Here is a 9,555-nt window from a genome sequence, read left to right as displayed (position 1 = left end):
TCTGCCTAGCATTAGATGAGTAAAAATCTCTGGACATCTGATCCAAGGGACTCAATGCAGGATGCTTTTTATTCTCCAGATCAGAAGGTAGGATGGGTTGGAAGGCTTCTACCACCATTGTTTTTACACAGAATTATATTATATGGAAGACACAAATTTTACTAAGAGGTTAAACAAGCAAGGGCCAAAAATTAATAGTAATAAGATATCTAGTAAAGGTACTAGGAAAGGTTAAAAACCAGGTGAGACTTAGGACAGCAATTATAATAGTCGATCAGATATAGTTGGGATCAGTGACCTGGTTATATCTATGTAAACAGGTAGCTTGTTTGTACATTTTTTGGATATTAATCTCAACTTACCCAGAATTACTAATAAATATGCATTAAGTTTTATTAATAACTGCACAGACTCCACCTTACTCAGCTAGTAAGTAATCCAATGCTAGTCTGTTATCAAGGATTACATTTGCCAGCAGGTGTTGGGACTCTTGAATTCTTTTTAATGCCTGATCTGTGTTGGTAGCCAGTGATTCTAGGATTTGAGTCAAGTTTTTTAATGTTGACTCATGGATAGCAAATCCACCCCAAGAAGGTTGCTAGTACTATTGCCACCCAGATTCCCAGAATTAAATCTGACAAGACTTGGTGTGCTCAGGGTGGGATGGCCATAAACCTGCCTGTATGAATTATATTGCTTAATTTTTTTCTGATACTCCTGGGTCTTACGGGGTTATAGAGGGTGAATTCTAATGGGGCAAAGGTGGCCAATGTACATTCACTCCTGTTCCGATTTTGATATGCAAGGGAAAGCTATCCCTAAAAGAATAGGTGGCTCCTCAGGAATTTAGAAGTAGTTATAGAGTGGGACTTCTTCCTACTCATGGCCGCAAACAAAAATGAGCCCTATTAGGGCGAAAATTGAGGCCCTACAGAAATGTGATGTCCATCCTTTACTGCCAAGTTGGGTATATAGAAATATTTTTCCCTTGCTCCAATGAGGTGGTTAAACAGTCCTTGTTTTCCAGAGAGGGCTGTATTCTCACATTGCCAGATTAGGCGGTTGTTTTGTTCTTGCACTTTCTGATGCAGCAGAAGGCATCACATATAGTTTCCTCTCTTACAAATGGAATCCCATTTACCTCACTGTGGTTTGGGAACTTGGTGACTAGAGCTGGATCAGAGCATCACAGGGAAACCTTCCTTTTTGTATTATCAGCACAATAATGGGTGCAAAAAAATAGTATCATTAGTATACTGGAGATATAGATACCATGTGGAATCCGTTAAGTTGGAGAGAGCTCCGCCTAACAAGTAGTGGGGTCTAAATACTTTGAGATCACTATGGTTTGTTAGGAAGTCTGGACACATGACTGTAAACTTTTTCTGGATGTGCCAGATGGTGGACCTCTCTGTCCTGGGGATTGATGACAAATACAGCAACCATTAAGTTGATTCCCTGACACTATAATTTTTGAAATATGTACTTTGAAGTTTTGTTTTCACTCACAGTGGATTATGCTAATCAGGGGAACAAACAGTAGTCACAGTGTCTGGTTGGGCTTTAGAGTGGCCTCTATACCCAACAAAGATAAAGGAGGTTTTTCCAAGGAGAAAGAAAGCAGTTGGCCAAAGCAATAGAAAAGAAGTATCAGGAAGAAGAGAAAATTCACATTTCACAGCACCATGTTACCACTTCTAGCTGAGTGCTGATTCTTTTAAATGAGTAGCGGTGACCCTCCAAAAGTTTACAGGTGTAGGTCGTAGGTCCTCTTTTTGTGCCTGCAGGTACTCAGAAGGAACAGGTTGAATCCTGGAGAGGGGCATCCAGCTAGTAATTCCCTGGAGTTTAACAGCAGTGGGGGTGCTCAACAACAGTCAACAAGGGCTCTTCCATTTGGTTGTAATTGTTCGTCAGAGAATACATTTTCCACGTTTTTAGTAAGGCTAAGTCTCCTGCTTGAACAGGGAAGCTATTCTGTTCCTTTGAGTGAGGATGTAACACTTCATTTCCATATGCCTGAAAGGCCTCTTGAAGCTGGCCTGAATTGATAATATGAGTGAGTATTCCATGGGTGTCTTCATCAAGTAGTAGGGTAGTAGGTCTAAAGTTAAAAAGGGTCTTCCATAAGTCATTTCAATGGATGAAGCTTTAAGTTTCCCTTTGAAGCCATCCTCTTCCTCAAAAGTGCTATCGGTAGGAGGAAACATCAGGCCTCTGACATCTTTTGTGAGAGTTTTGCTAATGTCCTTTTTAGAACATGAATGGCTTTTTCTACCTTACCTAAGGATTGAGACCTCCAGAAGGAGTGAAGATGATAGATAATGCCTAAGGCTGAGGAATCCCGCTGGGTCACTTCAGCTGTGAAGGAGGGTTCCTTATCACTTTGCAAACTTTTTGGTAATCCCAAACTTGAGACAATTTTTTTTTTAAGTAAGAATTTGGATACTTCCAGTGCTTTTTCCGCCCCTGTGGGGAAAGCTTCTAGCCACCCAGTGACAGTGTCTATAAATACTAGCAAATATTTTAGTCCACTGTAAGGTGGCATTTGAGTGAAATCTATTTGCCAGTCTTCTCCAGGATATGTTCCTTGGTGTGTAAGTTTGAGTAGTGGGGGGTGGGGTATGGGGCGGCTTCCTGGCTTGTTATAGGCACAGGATTCACAGGCCTTGGTGAACCTTCTTATAGTCTAGAATAGTTACTTCTCCAAGAATATTTGAGAATCCCATCCCAAATATGAAGAATCATGAAAATGCTTAATTATTTCCCACTGATCAGCTTTGGGGAGAGTTTATTGTTTCTATTAACCACTCTGAGGGATCATTTTGTAAGCCTTTCTGTTCTGCCCATTTAATTTCCTCAAGTGTATAGCATGGTGCCACTGGCATGGTCGGAGTTCCTGGTGTTAGTACAGTAGCCTGGAATGCCAGTGTTTCTTTAGCTGTGGCCTTGGCTGCCAGGACAATTATTGGAGGACAATTCCCCTAATAATAGAGGGATCTCCCTTTTAGTGTTCCCTGAAGTGAATAACTGCTGCCTCCTTTTGAAGTTGGAAATGTCTAAAAGTTCCAACATCTCAGAGTGATGTTGTATGAGGGATCTATTGGCTGTTAATAATCCCCTTTTCTTCGATATCACTGCTTGAACATGGAACACCAGGAATCCATATTTGGAGTCAATAAATATATTGACTCTTAAGTCTTTTCCCAGTTGGAGGGCCCTAATTAGAGCAATTTTTCTACTTTTTGGGCAGAAGTCTGGGTAGGTAAAGTGTTGGCCTCAGTGACTTCTTACTGGCTAACCACAGCATAACCTGCCTTTCTAACGCCCTCATGAATAAAGCTACTTCTGTCTGTAAACCACTCAACACCAGGGTTAGGCAGGGGTTAATCTTTGAGGTCAGGCCTGCTAGAGGAGGAGGTCCATTCTATGGTTTCCACACAAGAGTGAATGAATTAAGGACCTGTTTCTGGGGATGTGAAATCTGGCAGCAGGGTAGCAGAGTAGACATACTTTAAGAATAACATCTGGGGCGTTAAGCAGAATGGCTTGATATTTGAGTAACTGGCCCCCTGTTAGACACTTTTGCCACTAGGATACCATGTACTTGATTTTCCAGGCCATTGCACAATTTAAATTGTTGTCCCAAGATAAACTTACTGGCTACTTCTACTAATAAAGCAGTGGTGGCCACAACTCACAAGCATCCTGGCCATCCAGCCACTGCCTGGTTTAGCTGTTTAGAAAAGTAAGCCACTTGTCTGGGATTATACCTGAGTCTTTGAGCTATAATACCCAAAGCTCTCCCTTGTTTTTCAGCCACATAGAGGGTGAAAGGCTTTTCTAAATTTGGAAGTCCCAAAGGAGGGGCTGTTCCCAACTTCTCTTTTAGGGTTAAAAATACCTATTGACAGGTATTATCCCAATTCAAAGGCTCATGATCACTGCTTTATAGAGCTTCATAGAGTGGTTTTGGCATGAGCCCAAACCCAGGAATTCAAATCCAATGAATACAGTCATTTCCAAAAAGGCTCTTAACTGTTTCTTCATCTGAAGGGGCTAGAGTGCCAGGATAGTCTGTTTTCATTTTTGGGCCAAGGTCCTTGTCCCAGGAATGAGCATAAACCCCAAATATTTAACTTTCTGTATAGAAATTTGAGTCTTGTGTGGGGGTAATTAATACCCTTATTTTCCAAGAACATTAAGGACCTGCACTGTGTTCCTGTCATAGTCTTCCCTAATAGTACTGGAAATTAATAGGTCATTCACATATTGCAACAGGGATCCATTACTTTACAGTAGTTCCCTCAACCCTTTTGCCAATGCATTGCCAAAGAGATGGAAACTGTCCCTAAAACCCTGGGGAAGGAGTGTCAAGGTATGCTGAGATGCAGCATGAATGTCTGGATCAGTCCATCCAAAAACAAAAATATACTGGGATTCTGGAAGTAAAGGTATGCAAAAGAAGGTGTCCTTCAAGTCTAATACTGAGAACCAATTACCATCTTCAAGGACTTGGGTCAATATTGTGTAAGGATTAGGAACTATTGGGAGGACTAGCACTGCTGCCTCCTTAACTTCCCTCAGATCTTGAACAAATCTATAATCCCAATATGGTCTCTTTACAAAAAAAAATGGGAGTGATACATGGGGACTGACAGGATTGTAGTAATCTGTACTTTAGAAAATTTGTTATTGGGGACTGGATGTCCTCTTTTTCTCAGGTCTCAAAGGATTTTTTTTTTCCATGGATAATTAACATTGAGTTTTAAAATAATCTGGACTGGGGGTACATTAACAGCTCTACCAGTACCTTTCATATTCCAAACAGAGCTGTTTAGTTGAGAAGCAATATGTCATGGAAGAGCCTTTGTGTGTGTGTGTGTGTGTGTGTGTGTGTGTGTGTGTGTGTGTGTGTGTTAAAGCAAGTACTTAGAGCTAGGAGAAGTGCCCCTTCCTGCCCTGTTGTCTTCTCATGAGGCTCTCCAAATTGAACTATGACCTGTAATTGGGAAAATAAGTGTTTTCAGTAAGGGGATAGGGCACTCAGGCATAAGCAGAAAACTATGAGAAAATGTATGGTTGTCCATGGTGAAATGAAGGGGATAAGCGAATGTCCTAAATTTTGGCTGGCCATCAATCCCTGTATGGTAAAGGAGTGGGAAGGCAGTGGCCCTAAGTAGTGGGTTAGAACTGTGAAGGCTGCTCCCATATTCAATAACTCAGTATTTTTACCTTCCATGTCAAGTGTCACTTGAGGCTCCTCTGTGGAGATGGTAATGTGTACAGTGAGAGGTGTAGACGACCTCAGGCTCTGTCAGTCCTCTGTTCTCTTGGTTATTATGGATGTGGGTGGCTCAGACTCCCTTTTAAGCCAGGGATAGTCCTTACTCCAGTGGCCTTCTTGCTCACAGAAGGCACACTGATTTTGGCCCAGGGCCCGGTGAGTCAGGGGCTCTTGTCTGGTCATTCCAGATGCCGATCTCAAAACATCCTCAGGATAGGTAAATCTGAGGTAGCAGAGCACTTAAAGCAACTGCTAACAATTGCACTTTTGGGTTATTTATTTTGGTTTTTATCTCTTCCTCCCCCCTACCCCTATTGTTGTAAACTCCAAAGGTCATGCTTAAGAGTTGGCTCATGGGGGTTTGGGGATCCACTGCTGCCTTTTGTAATTTCCTTATAATGTCAGGGGAAGATTGAGTATTAAAATGTATGTCCAGGAGAGCTCATCCCTCTGGGGAGTCAAGGTCTACATTAGAATACTTCCTGAGTGCCTTAACCAAGGAGCCCAGAAACACAGCAGGATTTTCATTTCTCCCCTGACTTCTCTAACTTTGTCATAATTAATTGCTTACCACACAATTTTTCATACATTCTACTAAACAAGTTAGCATGTTATTTCTGTGTTTGAGATATTGGGAAACCCTCTGGTAATGCCACTGACCTACATCTCCCCAGTATGATAAATGTCATGGCCTTGGTTGTGAGTGGTCACTCCATCTGCACTTTTATGGCCAGTACCTAGAATTTTTTTGTTTCTCTTCTTGGTACAGCAAGTGGATAATAATATTTGCAACCCATGCCAAGGTAAATCAAAGGACATGGCCAACTTAATAAACTCCTCTGTAAATTTCCCTGGATCCTTTGAAAACCAGCCAAATTTCCCCTTGCATAAAGCCAAATTGGACATGGAAAAAGATGCGTACACTCTGTGTTCCCCCATCTCCACTGGCTACCTCCCACAATGAACACAGCTTCAATTTTAAGGGCTGATAGGGGTCCCACTCCTGGTGGTACTGGTTGGGCTGATTTCCTCAGGCAGTGGGAGCTATAGGCTAGGGCTAGTTACATAAGGGAGATGGGTGCCTGATCACCTTGGGTTGGAATCCTGTGCAAGATAACCTGTGGGTCCTCTCTCAGAACTAGGGGACTGAGGAAGCTTTGAAGGGAGTGTAGACCTTCTGGGGGAGCAGCTAGGAGACAGTCGTCTAGGATATCTGAGACAACTTCTAGGTGCCTGGGAGTATCATGAGCCAGACACATCATCCAGCTATCCTGTAAGTCAGAATCCTGGTGGAAAGTCATTGAAGCCTGCACATAAGGAACTTCTCCCAATTTTCCTTCTCCTTTTACAGAATAAGTCTAATTGTAAAATAGCATTATAACTTTAAAAACCTTGTTTAGGCCAACCTCTTGGTGCTCCAATTTGTATTGGACCCAAACAGTGTTGCAATAGAAAATGTTTTTTTTTTTTCCTATTTAGACCATCTAATTTGAATTTGCTCCAGTTGCCTCAAAGACACACTAGTGGCAAATCCTCTAAGATGCTCACTGTTGTATCCATACGAAATAAGGTTCTCTACAGAAATTGTTTTTAGTTTGCCTAAGTTTAATGAAAGCCTAGTTATTTTCCATTTTAAATTTCCATCTTCTGCAAAGAAAGTGTAAGTATAAGTAACAAAGCTTTACAAAAATGGATTATGCGCTATGAGTGGGCAGTAGAATGATGAATCTAAATGCTACAGAGAGAAAAGCAAGCATCTTAGTTTTCACAAAGAGGGACCAAAAGAAACAGAAGGTTATTGTGGAAGGGAGAAAGTTAAGAGGTGAACAACATTATTCAAGGGGAGACGTTGAAGACCCTGACTTGCCATGGAATTCTCCCAGTAGCAGAGAAACTGAAAAGAAAACGAAAAACCCTTGCCACTTTAACCAAGATGAGCTTGAACAAGGCAGTTTATTGGACAGAAAAGAAGACAGCACAAGCGAGGGGCCCACAACTGGCTGTTAGAGAAAATAACAACTTCTAACTTCAGGTCAAAAAAGGTGACACCAAGATTCCCCAAAGGGAGTGGGGAAATTCCCCTCAATTCTAGAGGGAATGTCAGTGCTGAAAATCCTGGAGCATCCAGCCGGGTGGACAACAGTACCATTGCCAAAAAACCCAGAGCAACCAAGTAAGAGCCAATGAGTGTCTCCTCACCAAAGGCTGAAAACTCCAGAACATCCAGTGGGGGCTAACAGTGAGCCCCAAATGCCAAGTTGGGGTCACAAAACAACATAACTCCAGTGTCCTGGAGTCAATAAACTGGGGCACCTCTCACAAATAAAGATCCTGCCTTAAACATTTGTCAAAATATAGCTTGCAGGGGCTGAAAACAAAATTACTGCAAATGAAACACACATCCAGGGCAGAAAATAAAATGGCTGGTGGAATAATAAAATGGCAGGTGGAATAATAAAATGGCATTAGAGAATAAAAGATTGAGGGATGGGGCAAAATGTGCCTCTGTCCAGGGCACCCAAATGATGGGGGACTTTAAATTGACCACCTAGACAGAGGTTCTGTCTCCTGGTTCACCTGATATTGAAGGGGGTGGCAGAGGGGACACTCACCTGCAAGAGCCAAAATTGTGTCAACCAGTCTCCAACATGAGAACTGGGTGATGGTCTCCTCAGGTACCCCCCAGCTTGGATAGGCTCAGCTGCCACGGGTAGACCACAGTGCAGACCCATCACTCACCAGCCAGAACAGTGAGTCCTCTACAAGGCAGCAGTATTGTAGCCGCTTGCCCATTAGCTTGGCTCCACCACCTGCCAGGAAAGATGACGGCCCTGAAAAGAGCCTTTGGTTAGTGTTCCAGCTGTTCAGTATTAGCAGCTCTTTGATGTTACAGACTCAATACTACAACCCTCGGAGCTTGGGTTGCCAGTTGCCTTCCTGCTTTGCTGACCATCTCCTATTGCTAACATCTCATCATTTGTCCACTCTCCCTACCTCGCTGCCTTTCGCCACCTCTTCTCAAGCTACTGGTTGACTTGCCAGTGATGTAGGGCAGCTTCTTGGCTTCACTTAGGAGTGAATTCAAGAGCAAGCTCGTGGTAGAAGTAAGCAGCTTTATTGAAGTGGCAGTGTTACAGTTCTCTGACTGCTCATTGCAGAACAGGGCTAGCTCATAGGCACTGCACTGAGTACCATAGGGGTACTTCTATGGGTTTTAGGTAGCTGTATTTATTCCCACTTTTATTTACATGCAAATTAAGACATGGGTTATTCAGAAATCTCTAGAAAATGGCCAGTAACTTCTGGGTGTTGCCATGGAATTTGTCAACTGTCGCGGTGCTGGTGGGAATGTCTTATGCTGATGGGCAGCAACAACAAGCAGGGGTTGCTTTCAGGGCCCCTTGTCAGTTTTAGCCGGTTTTCAATCTGGTCCGGGAGTTAAGTCCTACTGGTCCCCTACCTCGCTATGACATCACTATCACCACAGAGGAAACAAATGTTAAATTACATTTTAATTAAAATCAGAAAAATATATTTTATGGTGTGTGACTGGCCAGAGAATGTCATAACTGCATTTGCTTACATCTCTATCCCATTTTATAGCCTGAGATCTACTCTAAAACAGACACTGAACGAATCCCAGCACTTACTATTTGGCCTACATCAGGGTAAGGGTCCATTAAATATTTTAGAATAAATTTGTAGCCAACCTACTGTTTTATCCCCACATTTACCAAAGAATCATAGTTTTCTGCTTTTATTAACAAAATTCAAATGAAGTCTCACTCGGAATAATAAAAGGCTGAGAAGAGTGAGTTATTTATTTTGGGGATAAGCACACAATTTCTTTTTTTTCAACAATTTTTTGGGAGGACTTTCTCGTAAGAAACAGAAAGCCCGCTAGACAAATTATAAAAGAGCTATAACATTCAAAATTTCTTTCAAATTTTCATTGACCTGTAAAAGCAAATGAATATATGCCTTTTTTCTACAATCACATGCATCTTTGTTTTAATAGAATAATTTTCAAATGCTTTTCAATAATTTTTTCACAATGAAATCCTTGAATGAAATTCTAATATGTATAAGTAATGAAAGCTATTCAGAAACTCAACAGAGAATTTGATGTACTGAGGGAAAATACTTCTTTATTTGCAGAAGGCTTGGAATAAATATGTAAAAGCACCAAAGTTTTAGTGAGCATTGTTCGAAAATAAATGCTTTTATCTGAAAAAACGATCTGATAATATTTATTGCAGAAAATGTAA

At 41.6% G+C, this 9,555-nt stretch overlaps 1 non-coding gene across 1 annotated transcript; it reads right to left on the bottom strand.

Moving 5' to 3' along the window:
• Nucleotides 1–9,156: 9,156 nt before the first annotated feature.
• Nucleotides 9,157–9,218, bottom strand: LOC129013375 (U7 small nuclear RNA). Its single transcript, XR_008493861.1, has one exon. It is a non-coding gene; the product is annotated as a U7 small nuclear RNA (small nuclear RNA).
• Nucleotides 9,219–9,555: the final 337 nt, after the last annotated feature.

Source organism: Pongo pygmaeus, chromosome 15 (genome assembly GCF_028885625.2).
Source record: "Pongo pygmaeus isolate AG05252 chromosome 15, NHGRI_mPonPyg2-v2.0_pri, whole genome shotgun sequence".
Lineage (NCBI taxonomy): Eukaryota > Metazoa > Chordata > Mammalia > Primates > Hominidae > Pongo > Pongo pygmaeus.
The sequence above is the reverse complement of the archived record's forward strand: the minus strand, read 5'-3'. Positions and strand labels throughout refer to the sequence as shown.